Source organism: Acinonyx jubatus, chromosome D4 (genome assembly GCF_027475565.1).
Source record: "Acinonyx jubatus isolate Ajub_Pintada_27869175 chromosome D4, VMU_Ajub_asm_v1.0, whole genome shotgun sequence".
Taxonomy (NCBI): domain Eukaryota; kingdom Metazoa; phylum Chordata; class Mammalia; order Carnivora; family Felidae; genus Acinonyx; species Acinonyx jubatus.
The window spans coordinates 2897734-2916533 of NC_069391.1; the positions used below are offsets into that span (position 1 = coordinate 2897734).

At 66.5% G+C, this 18800-nt stretch overlaps 1 protein-coding gene across 3 annotated transcripts in view; it reads left to right on the top strand.

Annotated features, from left to right (window-relative positions):
- Positions 1-18800, top strand: part of RXRA (retinoid X receptor alpha) — a 90856-nt gene that overhangs the window by 40314 nt on the left and 31742 nt on the right. Inside the window, exon 1 of one of the 3 annotated variants that reach the window (XM_053204423.1) lies at positions 2856-3305. The exons of the other annotated variants lie outside the window; for them this stretch is intronic. The gene's annotated coding sequence lies outside the window, so the exon portion shown is untranslated. Of the gene's footprint in view, positions 1-2855; positions 3306-18800 lie in introns of those variants that run through there. 3 annotated transcript variants of the gene reach the window in all.

Genomic DNA, 18800 nt, shown 5'->3' on the forward strand with positions numbered 1-18800 from the left:
CCTGGGCCAGGCGGGCCTCCGACCCCACGCTGCCCCACCGTCTCCTGCAGCCTTATGGCTTGGAGGCGGCAAGGGGGGTCGGGGAGGCCGGATCGGGAGATCCCTCCTCCCAGCACAAGGCCCCATCTAACCCGGAAGCTTTCACGCAAACACATGGGTGTGCACGCACGTGCACACACATGTACGCTCGCACGGGGACCCCGACTCGCGTGGGCCGGTGTGAGGAGCAGGTGGCGGCCTCGGCTGGGCACGTGGCGGAGGGCGCCTGACTGCCTGACTCCCCGGATCTGGCCTCGGTCTCCTGATGTGGGGACAGGAAGGAGGCCCGCCTGTCCTCACCAGCGGATGCCTTCGGGGGCCTCAGGGGGCCGTGTGGGCTGACGGTTTGGATGTCCTTGGACCTGAGCTTGAACCCTGGCTCCACTGCCGCCTGGCAGAGCCTGCTCTCCCCCCACGGGCTCCCCTCTGGCCGGCTGCTCCCCTGCCCTGAGCGCCGGGCTGCCTTCGGCCCCACCGGCCCCTCCTGTTCCCGGTTCTCCGTGAAGCCCTTCCGGGTCCCCAGAACCACACCGGGCCTCCCTGCCCCTCGACCCCTGATTCCCTCCTTTGCGTGCTGGTTCACCCTCTGTCTCCCGCAGTGGGCTTTCTGCCGTGTTCCCACATCTGGTGTGGAAGGCAGGCCGGTCACCCCTCATTTGGAGTTCTGTGTCTCTCTGTCGGTGCGGCCTGGCTGTGCTGAGCCCTTGGGGATTTCAGGGAGCCAGTTGCAGCTTGGCAGCCCCAGTCATCCTTCTTCGTCACCCCGAGCTGTCCCCGGCAGTCGTCTGTGCTTTGTGCGGGATGCAGGGGGTGGGGGCGCCCAGACAGACACGTGGCCCCTTGGAGCTGGTGGTGAGGCTGCAGGGTGGGCGGGGCCGGTGGAGGCAGGCTCTGGGGCCCGTGGCCGGGGGGGGGGGGGGGGGGGGGCGCCTGGAGGGAGGGATGCTCCTGGGCCAGCCCTGCTAGGAGAGGACACGGCCAAGAGGGGAGGTGGTGGAGGGCGTACCACAGTCATGGAGGGAGGCAGTGGCCAGCCCGGGGTCCGCTCTGCTAGCTCATTCGGGATGCGATGCGTACCAAGGGCCTGGGGCAAGGTCACGTCCAGCTGAATGGTGGGTGGCGGTGCCGGAACCTTAGCCCCCGAGGTGGAGATACAGCTGGGGGGGAGTTGGTTGCAGCTGGGGCCCCTGGGCCGGCTCTGGGGTCAGCAGGTGGCAGGACCCTAGGCCGGTAGCAGACGGTCCCCGCTCCCCAGGGATTTACCCCTAAAGCTGATCTGCCTTCCCACCAGACCCCCACCCCAACCACATTTTTGCCCTCCTGCTGGCCCCATGGAGGCAGCTGGGTGTGGGTCAGAGTGGGGTCCCTGCCGGCCCGCTCCTGCAGGTGTGTCCTTGGGGGAGTCCCTTGCCCTCGCGGGGCCTCAGTGTCCTCCTCTGTGGGGCGGGACCTCCCTGAGAGTTCAGTGGGACCATTTTCCTGGAGCACGGGCCCCACTCTCATTTTGCTGATAACTCAGCAAAGTGGCGTAGGCCACAAGCAGGCCCTGGGCTGGGCTGTGCAGAGGGGCGCATGTTCGCTCCACTTGACCGGCCGCTGTGTCAGCTGAGATGGCCTGGCGAGGTCTGGCCTGGCGGGGTGCCCCGAGGCCCCGACCTCGCCCTGGCAGGCCCGCAGGGGACTCCTGTCGCTGTTTCACAGCCGTGGCTCGCAGGCCTGGGACAGAGCCTGGTGGCCGATGCTAGGCCCGGTGCCCCCTGGCTCACTGGGCCTGCAGCCCGGCGCAGGGGTGTGGCAAACCGGCTTTGGGGGTGGCCTCTGCACCTTTGAAATGACCCAGCCCTTGTGTCCGCGAGTCCCTGAGGACAAGGGATGTCACCCAAGTTGGGGGACGGTGAGGGGAGGGGGCCGAGAGCGCTGTGTCCGAGGCCAGCATCCCCGCTGCGTGGCACGGCGTGGCAGGCGGGTGGCCTGACAGGATGGCAGTGGCCCTTCCCGGGTGCCTGCGTGTTGAAACCAGTCGCTGACGTGGCCGGTGGTGTTGAAATAAGTGCTCACGGGTTTCCCAACATCCTGCCAGCCCGTCACAGGACCTGGTGTCGGGAGCCTGGTGCAGCCTGCGCCTCCCTGTCCGGGGTGCCCGGCTCCCCGCTTCCTCCCCGAGGAGACAAGGAGAGGCCTACCGGGGCTCTGGCAGCGCTCGTGGCATCAGGAGGGGGTGACATTACTCCGGGCCCACGTAGTCCTTGTGACCTGCCCGTTTTCCATAGATCACTGGGCTTTGGACTGGGGGAAGGGGGCAGGATTTGAACCCAGAGCTTGGAGCCTGTGCTGTTGCGGCCTGCAGGGCAGGGAGGAGAAGGGAAGGGAAGGGAAGGGAAAGGAGGAGCGGAGGCAGCCCGGGGACATCTCTCCAGCCTGGTGGGCGTGCACCAGTCAGGTGGCAGATGGTGCAGCCGAGGGTCCCGGCCCCTGCGCCCCCTGGGGACTGGCCTGGCTGAGCATGGGCCCCTTTCTGGGCTGACCTCCTGTTGAGGAGATGGTGGAAAGTGGGGGCCCTGGAGCAGGGCCTGGTGCCTGGGACTGCCCTACAAGAGGGCAGACAGCGGCCGCGATGGCTGTGGTGACTGGTCACCCCCTGTGCTCCAGGCCCTTGACTTTGGGGGGATTGTGGAGCCTTCCCTTAACCCCTAGGGTTTCCGTGCTCATGCTTGGTGTCTAGGGGGGAAATGGGGCTTCGAGGGCCCAAGTGACCTGCTGTGGGCAGGAAACCCCGTCCACACTGCTGGACGGTGAAGGCCACCCTCCCTGGGGTTCTTCTGGGTCAGACCGGGAGGACACGGTATGGTGGGAGAGTGTGATCTCGGGGGCACACCCCAGCTCTGCCCTTCTGAGGTGGGCCACCTCGGGCGAGTGGCCCAGGGTCCCCACGGGGACTCCGCCAACCCGGGCACAGAGTTGGTTGAGAACACTTCCAAGGTCTGGCTCTCTGGGTGTAGGCGAGCGGGACAGGGCCTCGCAGGACAACGAGGCCCCTGCTACGGGGACGGAGGGGCCCGGGCTTCTGGGAACCTGTGGTCAGGCCTCACCCTGGCTGTGGCGTCTGACTGTCGCTCATCAGCAGGGGAGGGGCGCTGGAGACTGGTCTCTTATGGAGGAGGAAGCAGATGCCCAGAGACGATGATGGGCTGGGTCTGGGCCACACAGCGAGGCAACCGCCAAGCCAGGGGCCGTGGAGAAGGGGGTGTCGGGAGACCTGGGCTCTGGTAAGGTGGGAGTCCCTGTGGTTGGGGTGGGGAGGATGTGGGTGACACTTGGGCTGGGACTGCCGTGGTGGGAAGGCCCGTGGCCCCCGGAGTGGCTCCTGGTTATCGAGCACCTGCCGTGCTCCAGGGCCGTGCTCAGCCACGCCGCTTCCGTCCTGAACTGTGTTCCAGATGAGAATGTCCTAGCCCGGGGGGGGTGACATCGTTCCCTGTGGCTTATGGCCAGGAGGGGGTAGGACTGGACTTGGGCCCTGGTCTCAATGCCTCCTGCTAGCAGGGGTCCCTGCATCTGTCTGCCGCCCTCCCTGGGGTTGTGGCAGGGGTGTCTGTCCCGTTTGCACAGAGTGCAGGGGTTGGTTTGGAGGGGAACATAGGAATCTACTGTGTTATAGCTGGAGGAAGGTGAGTGGTTCCTCTTACAGGAAGCCTTCCTTGATGTCTGCTCTCAGATAAGAGTACCTTTTCTCTGTGGGCTCCTGGAAGGGTCTCTGTGTGAGTCTGGACTACGCGTCTCGGGGCAGGGCCTGGCCTTGTTTATCTGCCTATTCCTAGCACGGGTGTCAGTGGGGAGCAGGTGTCTCATTGGCGGCACTCTGTGATATGTGAAGGGAGCAGAAGCCTTTCTGAGGACAGGGGCGCTGAGACCAGTGGGGTTGAGTCAGATGCCTGCGGCCCCACCTGGCCATGAGTCATGTGGCCAGGAGTGGAGCCCAGGTCTGCTGGCTGTGGGCCGCTGGCCGCTCTCCACCTGTGTTCACCATCTGTGGGGACGGATGAGGAAAGGCCAGCTTTGTGGCCCCTCGTCTCCTCCACTTGTGTCCTAGCCCCTTTTCTTCACATGTGATGGCCTCTCTTTGCAGAAGAGGAAATAAAAACTCAGAGGGGTTGTTTAACTGCTGGGGGTTGTGCAGCTTGTCGGTGCTTTGGGATCTCTTTAAAACTTGCTGCTTGCTTGGCTGGTTCTCGGTGAATCCTGCATTCTGCCCTGGCTCGTTCCTACCTCTCTCACCACCACCCTGTCCACGTATTTGTAAGACTTCATGGGGGACCTCTGCGCGCCAGGCCCCAGGGATGTCTGATGGACCAGTTGGGGCTCCTACCCTCAGGAGCCCCCAGACCTTAGCAGCCTCAGACAAGCCAGCTGGGGGGCCCTCTCAGGGGTATGTGGTAGAGGGGGTTCCTGCTCTGGCTAAGAGGATCATAAGGGCGTCCTGGAGGAGGTGTTGTTTAAATTGGGTTGGAGAGAGCCAGGAGACACGTAGAGGGAATTTCGGCCCAGGGAACACCCTGTCCAAGCCTAGAGGCCAGAGAGCCGGCGTGTTCCTGGAAGTGACCTGGTTCCCGAGGCTGGGGGAGGAGAGTGGGCAGGCCCAGACAGCACGAGCAAGAGGAGGGCGGGGGGCGGGGGTGGGGTGGCGGCCGTTGTGGCCGTGGTCGGCCCGGGTACCACAGGAAACCTTCCTGCTTCCAGAATTGGAGCGGCTCCTGGGTGCTCAGCTGGTGCGGTCTGGGTCTGGGAGGTGAGGCGGGGCGGGGCGGGGCGGGGGGTGGTTCTCCTCGTGGGCCTTGGCCCTTTCTGGAGCTCTGGGGCATGCTGGGGGGAGCTGGCCCTGGGCAGCTGGCAGAGGCCCCCCCGCGGGCCCCGGCCCAGAGTAAACCCCGGTTCACGTCTGGGTCAGCCCAGGGACCATTCGGATGGGCTGGCGTTCGAGTTTGCCGAGTGGCCTCTCCTCCTGATGGCTGAGGACCACGGGCTGGGGGAGGCGAGTGGGCGGGGTTCCGGGCAGGGAGCTCCCAGGGCTTCTTCCAGCTCACCTGGGGGCGGGGTTGGAGGGGCTCCTGGGTGGGTGGAGTTTTGGGGAAAATCAAATCTGTGTTGGTGTGGAGGGGCTTTAGGTGGGGGGTTTGTGCCAGGGGCCGGCAGACAGGGGGATACTGAGATTCTATACAGCACTTCCCCCCACCGCCCCCAAACCCCAAACCAACCACCCTGTGACTCTGTTACCAAAGCCAAAGCGAAAAGCAGCTACTGCGTCCCCCCCACCGCCAAGGTTAGTGCCGCGGGCATCTTGCTTGGGGTCGGCCTCTTTCTCGAGCGCAGATAGATCGTGGCATATCCCGGTGTTTACATTTGAAACAAAAACGGAGTCCACATTTTTGGTTTCTGTCAAAGTTGGGATGTTCCATAGAAGCGGCCTGCCCTCTTTTGGGGGAGGAAGGAGACCTGGCCTTTTGGTAGGACTCATGGACAGTGGAGGACAGGACCAGGGTGCTCCTGGAGAGGACCCAGGACCCTGGGGGTCCTGTGCTGGTCACTGCCCTCCTGCTTCCCCGAGGGCCTCGCCCCGGGGTTGGGGTTTCCAGGGGCTACCGGAACCCCAGCAGGGTGTGCCTGTGGGGCGTGTGCATGTGCTCATGCCTATCTAGGCCTCACTGCCCTGCCTCAGTCGTCTCCACCCACCCGTGAGGGCACAGGCTCCCGCCAGCACCCCTCACGTCAGCGCCCCTGCTGCCCAGTTCTGCTGTGTCTCCTAACACGGCTGTCTCCTGCCCCCCCCACCCCGCACCTTTGCCCGGGGAAGCCTTGATCTCATAGTGTGGCCCATACTGACCAGCTGTGTGGCGTTGGGTAGGTTGAACTTTGCGTGATGGAGCCTCGCTCTCTGTCTGTAAAAAGATGGTGATGCCCGTAGAGCGTTTGAAAGACCTGAATGAGGCGCACGTTCTAAGTTAGCGTCCAGTGCGGGGTCCTGCGCATCAGGGATAATCAGGGGACTCTGGCACCCCTCCGGCTGGCATTTACAGGAGCCGTTGGGGCACCTGGCAGGGGCATTTTTGCCATCTGAGGGTACAGGGGCTTTCGGGAAGGACCTGGCCAGCATCCTGCACCTGAGACCAACGAGCCGTCTGGGCTCAGAGGGGCGGTAGGTTTCACGTTGTCTGTGGGGTTTAAGAGAGGCCGGAAGCCGCAGTGAGGGCCAAGGGCCCTGGAGTTTCTGGGCCTGTGGAGGGCTGGAGTGGCTGCGGGCCGCACTCACTTCGCCATGGCCGGCCGGGCGGGTGGGCTGGCCTGAGTTCACCTCCAGGCCGAGCGTGGTCTGTGCGTCCTGGGCCCACACCCTCCCTTCCTCCCCGGCACACTCTTGGCTGCTGTTCCTGACTGGGGCCGGCGGGTCCTGCTGGGGGCCCTGAGACCCCCGGCCTGGAGATGAGCCTAGTGAGGGGCCGGCACTGGAGAGCAGGGGCCCTGGCCAGTCTTGGTTAGCGTCTGGGACCTGGTGGGGGTGGAACCCTAGGCTTGTTGCTTCTGAGCTGTGGGACCCGGAGCCCTCCCTCTGTTCCTGGGATATCAGGCCACCGATGGGCTGGGCCGGTACCCCCTGATCACCCTGTGCCGTCCCCTAGTGCAGGGGTGGTGGCCTGAGTTCCTGATCACCTGACCGAGGAGCTCGCTCCGGGGCAGGGTCCCCGTTGTGCGGCCCCCGTGGGCAGCCGGCCCCTTGCTTCGAGGCCGAATGTGCTCACCATGAACACTGCACATCCATCCCACTTGTGTGTGGCTCTGGGTACCTCTCGGCCTGGGGACCCCACACGGCCCCCACCAACCCCATCACCTCTGTCCTGGCAGCTGTTGCTCTGTGTTTCTGTTTCTTCTCGGACCTCACGTCAAGGGCCTCTTGAGGTGCTTGTCCTTACCGAAGCCCTTGCCTGTGTGGTGTCGTGTGTGAGTGTCCTTGGTGCTGGAGGCAGGACTGTGCCTGGTGAGGCCCGCCCTGTGCCGGCCTGCTGGCCCCGGGGTCTGGGCACCGCCGCCTTCTCCGCCATGGCCGCGAGCTCCAGGCTGGGTGTCTGTAGTGGGGGGGGGGGGGGTTGTGGGGGAGCCTGCCCCCAGTGTCGTCACCGTGGGTCGAAGCAGAGTCTTGCGTGGCCTGGTCCACATGTGCCATCTCCCCCTGGTTGGATCTTGCCCTGTTCTCCCGGAGATCTAGAGTTTTTGTTCACGGCTTCTGCTCTCTCCTTTCTGTGTGTGTGTGTGTGTGTGTGTGTGTGTGTGTGTTCATTGGTCGTAGCCTCACTGGGGAGGCGATGGGGCACTGAGCAAGGCCCCAGGGGGCCTGGGGAAATGCAGGGGTGGCAGGGCCGGTGTGGGGCTGCCGACGGCATGGCCTGGCCGACTGCCTTTGGGGATTAGGGGTGCCCTCAGCAGGAAGCTGCAATCCGGGCAGGGCCAGGGCAGGGAGAGAGTGCGGGCGAGGGCCTGAGCTCCCGGGGGTGCCTGGCCACCGCGAGTGTGATGGTTATGCACAGGGCCCTGCACCGGGACCCTGGCCCCACACTTTCCTCCACTTTAATGCCACCCCCCCACCCCCACCCCAGGCGGGTTGCACCCTCCTGCCCCAAGGTGGAGCGGAGGTGATAGTCTGCCCTGGGGGCACCGTGGCCTAGAGAGAACTGAGGATACTTGCTGGTTTGTTTGCTTGCAGCCAGACTCTGGGGCGCGTTCCCTGTCCCCTGGTGCTGTCCGCTGGGAGGGCGGGAGATGCCAGCCAGACCGTGGCAGTGCCCCGGGTCAGGGGGAGGTGGCGGTCCCCCCCACCTCCCCATCCAGCGCCAGCTCAGGGCCGAGGTTCACCAGCCAGGGAGGGGGGGCCCCTGACCCCCAGGTGGTGCACTGCCCTGCGGCTCCCCTCAGAGTCAGGGTTTGCTGAGGGAGGCTTGTTCTCTGCGCACCGAGGGCTCCGGATCCCAGAGGTGCCCCGGCCTGACCGTGTGTCCGTCTGTCTCCAGCCTCCACTGGAGGTCCTGCGCGCAGGCGGCCGTCCTGGCCCCTGGCCACGTGCTGCCTGTGGGAGTCCCTCAAGCTGAGCGGAGGGTGGGAGCAGGGCTGCCCTTGGCTGTGACTTTGTTTTGTTTCCTCGAGTCAGATTGTCCTACTCCATCCTGTGCCCGGAAGAGAGGCCCGCTTCTGTCCTTGGGCGGGGCTGTGAGCCCCTCTCCTTCCCTCCCCGGGGGGTGCGGGTGGGGCAGGGCCTGCTGCCAGGGCTCACCACCCGGTCAGTGGCTCTCCTGCTGGCGCAGCTCCTGGGGCCTGGGGCCAGGCTCCTGGCCCCCTCCTGTCTCACCGGCCCAGGGGGGCCGTAGGCGTGCAGTAGGACTGGATGCCTGGCTGATCCCTGTCCTGTTTGTCCTTGGCCGTATTCTTTCCCGTACCTTCTCCTTTTTTCTCCTTCAGTCCCTGGCCCCGTTCACCCGCACTAAGTGCGGCCCCTTAGGTCTTCCTCCAAGGTCTCTGCCCACTTCCCGTGGGCTCCCCAAGGGTGAAGTCGGGGCCATCTCAGGACACCTTTGTGACCCATGCACGGGAGACCCGGGTGGTCGGCACTCTGTGCTCCTGGAGGCATCCCGGGACGGGGACTCCCTTGTTCTCTGGCCATCTGTAGGGATGGCCTCGGGGGGCCTGTGGTCAGGAGGGGCCGCAGTGGCCCCCCACCTTTGGGGTGGTGAGTCAGGGTAATGGGCATTGCTGTCGGTGGCCCTTGTGTGTCAGAGGCCAGCTCTGGCCCTTTGAGCCAAGACGTGGCTGCCCGCTTGGGGGTGTTCCCATGCGCCCCTGACCGCTGGCCGGGCTTTGCTGTCCTGTCTCTTGCCCCTTCTAAGCATCCCTTGTTCCCAGGAGGTGACGGGACACCCCTGATGGACAGCTGAGACCTTGGCCTGGCCTGAGTGGAAACTCCGTGTGGGGGTGGGGCCTGTAGATCTGCCTGGCCCCCCAGGGTGAAGCCCGGCCTCCTGTGGGAGGAGGCAGTGGCCCCTGTGCCCGGACTTGGAGGGTCTGGGACCCTCCCTGCTCGGTTGGCATGCTGGCCTCTGGGTCGGGTGAGTCAAGGAGGCAGTGGCCCCATCTGAGTTCTAGGCCCTTTCGTGGAGGCCCTTGGGCCTTCGGGCTTTCGGGATCGGGCCTCCAGCCCTGTAGGGGCTGCGTTTCCTGAGCCACTTGCCCGAACACGACCTTCCCGCGTCCCTCCTGGGAGCCCCTCCGTGACACGGTGCTTGGCCGGCCCCACAGCGTTGGGGACACCCAGTTCCCAGGCCCTCCTGCCATCTGCCAGCATCGAGTCTGGACAGGTGTGTGTGCAGAGGGCGGCCGCCTGCGTTGGGGGCCAGGCGGCGTTCCAGCCCCGTGAGTCACGCTGATCCTAGGAGCGGGGGTGGCAGGGGCCAGGCTGTGGGGTAACGTGCTGAGACGTGCCGCTGACCTGGCACGGGGGAGTAGGGGGAGCGGGTGTGTGGGGGCCTGCTCGTGGCCTCCCTCTCAGAGACCCCGCCTCCCACCAGGCTGTGCGGTGGGAGGTGGGGGGCTCTCTTGTGGGCCGGGGAGGCCCGGCGGTTGGTTGTGAGAAGTTGGTGCCTCCCGGGTCGGTGCCGCCCAAGGAGCAGAGGCTGCTTCGTGCCCACCTTGCGATTGGGCAGCAAACCCATGGGGCAGGGAGGAGGGAAGGCAGGAAGGCAGAAAACATGGAGTCTGGCCCCTGGGTCAGGTGGGCCCGCGTCCTTGGTTGTGCTGGGGGCAGGTGTGGCAGTGCGGTGGGCCTGAAGGGTGGGCCTCCTGGGCCTGTGCCCCACGACTACCAGCCCTGTGCTGCCCCAGTCCTGTTCCTGGGCCGGGCAGGGATAGAACTGGCCAGGCAGCCTCACCTTCTGCCAATCCCTTGCACCTGGTCCTGGGGGCCAGAGGCCAGAAGAGGCCCTCTGCAGGGCTCAGGGCCACCAGTCCTGGGATCGGGGGCCTTGGAGCGGCAGGTCCCAAGGTAGACGGTAGCCACAGCTTCTGCTGAAGGCCCTCTTTGCTGCAGAGACAGCAGAGCCCCTGAAGGGTGGGCCGGAAGGCTCGTGCTCCCCCACTGTGGGGAGAGGTACGGACTGGTAAGGGCCTGAGCCTGGCAGAACCTCTTGCCAGCTCTGTGACCTGGGCACAGCTTTTCAGGAAAGAGCCCCAGACCTTCGGAGGGCCATCCGGGTACCTCTGTGAAGGGCAGACATAGGCTGGGCTGGTTGAGGGAGGTCCTGGTGGGGAGGGGGGCAGCTGGAGCAGATCTGAGGCTCAGAGGTTTTCAAGAGGTAGATGGCTGGGAGTGGTGACCAGAGGGCCGAGCTTGGGCTAGGGGCAGGGGTGGGAGATGACCAGCCTGGGCTGTTGGGCTCAGACCTAAGCTGGCGACCACAGGGTAGGAGTTGGTGCTCTGAGAGGGTTTTGGGGCTGAGGCTCTGTCCCAGCCATTTACTCTGTCTGGCAGGGGCAGGGAGGCTTCCTGGAGGAGGTGTTCCTGGCAGGAAGACCCACAGTGAATGATTGTGCCTGCTCTGAGGGCCAGGGCTGGGGCTAGGAGGGGCCGATGGGCATACTGACTGGAGAGGGCTGGGGGGCTAGGCCCCTGTGGCCCCTCTGAGAGAGGGAGGTGGGCTGGCCCTGGTGCGGGTGATGAACGGGAGACCCCTGGGTGAATTTGAGGTTTCCAAGCTGATGGTCAGCGGTCTTCAACAGCCCCGGTCAGGGCTTTGAGGGGTGGCTCCCTGCCTTGAGGGAGTCCTCCGTGGGGGCTGTTTGGGCACAGCTGTCCCGGACCCTCCCCGGGCATGTCCTCACCACCCCCGGCCCCGGGGGAATGGGGGAGGCTAGCTGGCCTCTGCGGCAGCCCCCGCCCCTGGCAGCACGGGAGCGGGTGGCTGCGGTGGGGTTGGCACCTCCTGCCCAGCCCTCGCCCTTCTCGCCGCTCCCTCACGGCTGCCGCGTGTGGAGAGGAAGGAAGCTGAGGTCCGGTTTGCTGTTCACGGGGCACCCGGGCCGGGAGGGGGGGGCCGGGGCGGGCGGCGGGGGCTGCAGGGGCCCGGGGCCTGGTGCTGGGGCGGATCTGGCCCACTGGTGGGAGGGGGAGGCTGGGCCGCGGGCCTGAGTGGGCAGAAGGCCTCTGGGCCGCCATCTGGGACGTGGCCACACTGGCCACTGGCCGGGCGGACCGGAGGCAGGGGACTGGCTAAGAAGGGGCCCTGTGCCCGGGAGGAACAGTAGGTCTGCGGCCTTGAGGGGTGCTGGGGGGATGGGCGGAGCCTTTCAGGTTCCGCCAACCCCCTCTGGTTACAGACAGGGAAGCTGAGGCCGGCAGGGGGTGTCCCCATGGTTCCGGGGTGGGGTGGGGTGAGGGAGCTCTGATCTGGGGTGTCTCCTGGTTTCTGCGCTGCGAATGCTCCTGCGGCCGACCTCAAGCTATGGACGATGTCTCACGTCGCGAAACGCCTATCGGGAGGAGATGCGCACCCACTGGGCGGCACCCCCACCCCCACCCCTGCCGCTTTTCTGTCCGCCCCCCAGACTCCCGGTTCTGCTTAGCACCTACCGCATTCCTGGCGTTTGCTGACTGTTTGAGTGCCTTTGCATGGGCCCACTCAAGGCGGGGTCTGGTCGGGGAGAGCCCCGGGGGCTGTGCTGGTAGGACTCTGGGGCCACGTGACCCACATGGATGTTGCTCGTGTGCGTATGTTGGGAGGGGGTGGGTGGCGGCTGGCCTCCCCGGGTGTCCGCACACAGGCGGGCCATGGTGGGGACTGGTGACCAGGGCGCTGGTCTCACAGGGACTGCCCTGCCCTGGGAGCGTGGGCCTGCTGGTCAGGCCACAGGCAGCTGAGGACGATCTGGGGGACGCAGTGGACCACCGGCCACAGCTGGACTGCCATGTTGCCTCTCCTGGGCTGGGCTTGTGGTGTTGGTTCCAGGCAGGACCTCGCCGCACCTGTCCATCGGGTGATCTGATGCAGGTGTGTTCCCGGGCCCTGAACCAGGCGGACAGGCGCTGGGAGGTGTGACCGGGAGTGAATGAGGGATCGAGGCCAACCTGGAGGACGGACAGCAGCAGCCTGGGTCTCGTGTGTGGCCAGAGTCTTGCTAACGTCAGGCTGCTGCAGAGGTGGCTTGTGTCACTGTCATGAAAACAACACGTGCGTTGCAAACCAAATGCAGACCGAATAAAAGTGCAGGAAGTGACGTGCCATTTCCCGCCGTGGATGTGGGAGTCCCAGGCCCCTCCAGTCTGCAGTGCGACTTCTGGGGCCTTCCCCCTGGATCCTGGAACCCCAGATTGGGCAGATATTCATGGGGGGCTGGAGCGTGACGTGGGTCCCTGGTGACGTGACAGGATTGGCTTGGAGGATGTGACAGGCCGTGGGGACGCGAGCGCCGGGGGGAGCCTGCCTTGGGGGTAGGCCAGGCGTCGGGAGTCCGGTGGGCGCCCCGTGGGCAGGGGCCTGCCCTAGTCCCACGGCCAGCTGGCTTTCCGGCGGAGGGTGGTGCAAGCTGGTGGACAGGTGTGGGGTGCGCTGGCGTGGTCTGGGGGCCGCCTGGGCCCCTGCCATCTGGGCAGGGCAGCCCCGCGTGGATAGATCCGGTTGGGCCTCAGGCTCCTCGCCTGAGGAGCCGAAGTCTGAGTGCCGTGGTCCCCCTGCCCCCACTCCCAACGCCGGCCCCGAGCCGCGGGCTGATGGGCCCCGGGACGCATTCTGTGGCCTGAAAGAGCGGCCGGGGGCCGTGGAGCCTTCCCGAAGACCCTCTCCCCTCAGAGGCTGGGTCCCTGTGGCCCCCGGAGGCGGCGTCCACCCAGACCGGCTCAGGCCCCGCTGCTCTGGTGGCTGTGGGGCTCTTCATTGCTCCCCCACGCCCCCTGCCCTGGCTGGGACTCAGTCCTGCAAGAGGAAGACTCCCAGGGCTCAGTGCCCAGTGTCTCCTGCCGGGGTGCAGGAGGACGGCAGCGCAGGTCGGCCAGGACAGGCACGGTCCGTCAGGACGAAGGAGCCCCCCCGGGCGGCTGGCACCACGTGGGCAAGCGCACCCCATCCTCACGGCGTGCAGCTGGGGAAGGGGGCTTGGCCGGGTCAGCCGGCAGCTGGCCGGCAGGGGAGCCGGTGGGGCTCTGGTCCGCCCGCGTCGGGGCCTTGCCCCGTCCCCCGGCCCCGGTCCCTGCCGGGCAGTTTGCCCATCTGCCTCACCATCTGCAGGCTCAGATTGAGGAAACGAGGCTGGGGTCCGTGTCCTCTTCCAAGAAGTGCCGGTTTCGGCCGATGGGAGCTGCCTGTGGTCACAGGTGTCTGGGTGAGGGTGGTGGGCCGGGCGGGCGCTGGGAAAGGGGAACTCGCCCGCTGGGCCAGCGTGAGCGCCACTGGCTCCTGAGAGGCTCGCAGCTGCCTTGCGGAGACGCCGGTCCTCCCGGGCCTCCTTCCCCACCCAAGCTCCCGCCGCCGCTCGTGTGCCGCCACACTGCATCGCCGGAGGCCGTGGGACCCCGAGCCAGCGGGCCGGGGGCTGATGGGGCCGCCCCCGTGGTGGGACCTGTCTCCCACGCTCGCCATGAGGCTGCACCTCCTGGCCTCTCTTTCGGGAGGGGGCCTGGCCTGGCGGGCAGGGGACCGCAGGTGGCCGGCAGGTGAGGGCCGGGCCGGGCGGGCGGGCCGGGGGGCAACCCGGCCCGGGAGGGTGCCAGTGTCTTGCCTGTGGGGTGTGGGGCTCAGCTCGTGGAACGTCTGCCTGGGGGCCCAGGTGAGGGCATCTTGCTCCCTCCCGATTCTGACCAGCATCCCTGGCTGCCTCTCTCAGCTCCTCGTCCTTTAGATGCGTGAACAGAGGAGACTTGTCTGAGGTCCCGTGGGCCCGGCCGTGACTGGGGTCCTCTGGTCTGTAGACCCGATGGCCTCGGGCTCGGACTCCTGGTTTCTGGCCTGCCCCCAATATGTGCACGCTGGACTCCAGGGAGGGCGGCCAGCTCTGGGGAGGGCGCCTCGGGGTCTGGCTCACTCCCCTTTTGCACATGAGACGGGGACCGTGGCACTGGTCTAACTGGGGGCGGGGGTGGGGTGGGGTGTGTGGATTCCCGGTGGCCTGAGTGCGGGGTACGTGGGGAGGAGGCCTGTGGGGGTGGCTGGTAGCCCTTCTCTGCTGAGGAGTGAGAGGCTGGAGCCCCAGCCGCTCCCAGTCGAGCCCCTCGTGGTGACGGGAGTTGCACCTCTGGCCTTCCCGGCTCGCTCCGTGTGTCTCTTCCGCTCGCTGTGAGGACACCTGCGTCTTGATCCCTCACCTGTGCCAGGATCTGTATAGGCTGCTGACTTACCTTCCTAGACGTCCCTGGGAGGATGCCATCTTCTGTGCCCAGGCTCAGGGGAAACTGAGGCTCGGGCGTGCGGTGACTTGTCCAGGGCCACACAGGGGCTCGCGAGGGGCTCAAACAGACCTGGGCGGCTGGGGGTGGAGCTCGGACCACCTTGCTCCTGCAGCCCTTTTCTTAAGTTTATTTACTTAGAGAGAGAGTGGGGGCGGGGAGGGGCAGAGAGAGGGAGGGTGAGAGAGAATCCCAAGCCGGCTCCACGCTGTCAGCACAGAGCCCGACGGGGGGCTCGAACTCACGAACTGTGACCTGAGCCCAAGTCGAGAGTCGGACGCTCAGCTGACTGAGCCGCCCAAGCGCCCTTCCCCTCCAGCCCTTCTATTAAAGTCCTTTGGCAATTTGTGGGCGTTTAGCCCATGATGTCTCAGGCTCCTGCTTGCGTCTCTGTGTCCAGAGCCGCGGCCCGGCCCGTGGTGTGCCGTGTGGACAGTGCTGGGCGCCGGGCAAGACGGTCTCTGGGAACCACTGGGCTTTGGGCCTGGCACCCAAGTTAGAACATGGCCACTGGGCAACGTGGGACAGGCGAGCCTGTCCCACTTGGCTGGGTGGCTCTCAGCTGGAAAGCCGTAGGCGGGTGTGAGATGTGCGAGCGGGGCGTTGTGGGTGCAGCCCACGTGTGCGTGGCAAGGGGTCATCGTGGGCATTTGGTGACCGGGCCGGGCTTTCCAAGTGTCCCGCGGGGCCTGCTGACCGTCTCCCCTGCGGACGGCTCGGGGACAGCGCTCTGGCCACGTGCAGGTGAGCACGGGGTCTGCCTGGAGCGGGCGCCTGGCTGCTGGGCATTTGTCGGACGTTTAGACTTATCCCATCGTCCCCCACCTCCCACCTCTCGCTGCAACGTTTAGCGCTTTCCGATCGTTTATTCTCTGGGAAGCGGCGTGTTCGCCTTGTGTGTGGCGTTGCGTCCGCAGGCTCTGAGCAAGGACTTCCTCCGCGAGTCGAGTGCATGGGTTTTGGGCTCTGGAGTCCGTCAGTGGGGGCTGTGGCGGGTGCTTGAGGCTTTTTTTGCTGGTCTCTGGGGTGTTTCTGCACCTGGATCTGGGGTCTTCCGACGTCTGGGTGGGAGATCTCTGACGGAGCCAGCTTGTTCTTTGACGTCCTCGCAGTCCAGGTGACACAGCCGGGCGCCTGCGGGGCCAGGTGGTAGGGATTCCCCAGGCATCCGGCGAGCTGTGTGTTTGCTGGAAGGATCCAGACCCTTTTCCCACTTGGCAGGGGCTGCTGCTGCGTGGACTGTGTGTGGGTTTCGGGAAGTGGGGTGGGTTCCACGTCTGAGAAGGCGTGTTTCTGGGCCCTCGCCGCTTCTCTCTCATGCTGACAGGGTGTCCGCTGTCCCTGGCTGGGGTGAGAGCTGGGTGCAGCTATCTGCCGGCTGGCTTCCCCCCAGCCCTCTGCGCCTGGCCTCACTGAGCTCCAGCGCCCCGGGGCGGGGCTCAGGTCACCTGGGCCCCTCAGCCCTGCCGCGGGGAGCACACTTGGTCACCTGACTCGTCTTGTGGCGGCTGGCCGGCCCCCAGCCCTGTTACCCTGCCCCCCACCCCGAGGCATTCAAAAATGCGTGTTGTTGGTAGTTCATAGAAGCTGTTTTCAGATATTCCCAAGGACAGTAACAAACGGTGGAAACATACTTTCCCCAGATTCCCTCCCCCACATTGACGCTGGCCTTGGCCACCCCCTGGGGGTTGCTCGTGACACCCAGAGAAGTGAACATTGGTGAGCCCGAGGGGGCCAGGAAGGGGCACGGGGGCAGCGAGTGTGCGGGTGGAGGCCCCGGCCCCGCGGGGCGAGCAGGCAAGAGCACTGGGCAGCCACGGGGCTTCCCCGGGGCTCCAGGATGGGCCGGGGGCTTTGGGATTTGGGGGCTGTATAATGGGGAGCCATGGTAGGTTCTAGCAGTGACGGTGGACCATGACCATCCTGCCAGGTGATCAGCGGCGGGGGTGGCCATGGGGACAACCGTGCCGAGGTGGCCGCGGCCGGGTCTTTGTACTAGGGGGACTGGTGGGCGTTTGCCGGGGGCAGTGCTGTGCAGATGGAGGTCGTGATCATCCAGAGCCCAGGAGGAAGCCCTCCTGGGCCGTCTGTCAGTCTCTTTATCCTCGCTTCTGCCTGGGGACCCTGTGGGCTGGACGCTCCCGTGGGTGCTCCCTGTAGCCCTGTCCTGGATGCTTGGGAACAGATGCCGCCTGTCCCTCTCCACGGCCTCACCCCCCCCCCCCCCCGCCCTTCCCCAGAGTCAGCATCCTGGGGGCGTGGTTGGATTGTGAGGACAGGGCAGAGGTTCTGGGGTCAGCCGGGCCTGGCCCTGTGCTCACACGGCCACCTCGGGGCCTCTGTCTCCCGCCTCCCTGCTCTTGCTGGGGGCCCAGAGGAGAAAGTAGTGGGCGGAGCCTGGCACACAGCGGGTCCCCGGCAGATCTCAGCTTGGGAGTCCAGCCCAGCCCAGCCCAGCCCAGCCCGTCGGCCTCGCAGGCCCCGAGGGGCTCACAGGTCAGCCTGTGCTGGTCCCAGAGCGGCTCCTGCACGGAAGCTTCTTGCCCAGAGCAGAGAAGAGCTGGCAGGGTTTTCAGCAGGGGTGGGGCGGGGGTGGCGTGCCAGGGCGACCTTTGAAGAGGCTGCCCTGGCCTTGTAGGGCCCGGTGGGTGGGGAGCGGGGGTTGGGCTGCTGTGCTGTCCAGGTGAGCACCCACAGAGGCCCTCGCCTGCGGAGGGAGGTGCCCCTGCTCTAGCTGAGATGGGGAAGTCCCTGCTCCAGCGGGCAGACGACAGGTTCTCGGTCTGTGTCACTGGTGAGGCCCTGTCTCCGGTCTGCAGGGCCCCGCCGGGCGGGCCCCCGCACGCGACTGACACCGGCCGGGAGCCGCTGGCTGAGTCGGTGCGGCGTGGGTGAGCCTCTGCCGAGGGGAGCGTGGCCAGGGCTCACAGCACGTGGCAGTGGGGGTCATGGGAAGCCCTCCGGGAACTCCTTGGGAGCTGAGCAGACGCCCTCTTCCCCGGGGACCCCTGGCCTGGGCGCGCCCCACCTACCGTGCGGCCCCGGGCTCTGAGCATTCGTGCCCCACGGCCGTGAAACGGTGGTGCTCCTGGGCAGAGGGGGGACGTGGGAGTGTCTCCAGGTGTGACCAGCCCACCCCAGGCCCAGAGGAGTTTCACCCGGAGCATCTCCTCTCCCTGGCCCTTCCGGAAAGCTCTGACCTGCCCGGCCAGCTGCCTGGAGGCCCCCACACTCCACCACAGGCGGGTGGGGTGTGGGCAGGCTCAGCCCTGGTGTCTGCGGATGTGTTCCAGGGCCCGACGGGGATGCACGTGAGAGTGAGAACAAACAGCTGTCGGGGGCAGGACGCACAGGCGTGTTCCCCGACGGAGCAGGGCCTCTGCGCCAGCCAGGGCAACGTGGCTCAAAATGAAACAAGAATCATTTCTTTTCCTGTTGAGAAGAAACTGGTTCAACCAGCCCGCAGACTCGGGGCCCTCTCTCCCCCGCAAGCTCTCCTGCGGCAGGCGGGGTTTCACCAGGAATCCCCCCTTCCCGCCCACCTTCCTCCAGAGTCTGGGCAGCGCCCCACAGGTGCTGGGGACAGTGGAGGGGACAGCCTGGAGGGGAGGCCGTGGTGCTCAGGAGCCCTCGCCTGGCCTCGGAGAGGTGAGCGCGCTTCCCGCTCCCTGCGCTCCGTCCCCACGGTGGGCGTCGTGGCTGGGCGCCAGGTTCTGTGCCTGCGGCTCGGTGCCCGGCCGCCCCGCTGGCCGTGGGGGGTCTTCGTGAGGGCGAAGGGTCCTGGCCGGCGGCTCTGGCTCTGGCTCAGGAGGAGCCTCTCCCACCGAGCCCCCTCCACCTGCCCGCTGGACGAGAGCTCCCGTGATCAGATGGGGTGTGTGGGGCCGGTGTGCTGTCGGGTCCTGCTTAGACTCGCCCTCTGCGATACGGGGGTGTCTTCGGGGAGACTTCACAGCCCTCTGCGGGGCCGTGGGGCAGGCTCGCGTGTGTGGGGATCTCTGATTTGCAGCGGCCGGGGTGCCGACGGCAGGCTCATCCGGGCAGGCTGCCGGTTCCTCCGCATTCCTCTTGTCCCCCCCGTTTCTGTCCCTGCGCCTCCTCCCCCGGCATTCCAGCAGGTCTGGGGGTGTCCACGGCTGCTGCTTCTTGGCCCGTCTGGCAGGCCGTCCAGCAGGCAGCGTGTGTTAGACTGCCAAGCGGGGCCATGGCCTGGATGTCTGGCCGCAGCGTGGGGAGGTCTGCCTGCTGCGCCCGGGGACGCGGGCCCGGCCAGCCTGCTGGGGGTCTCTGGCCACAG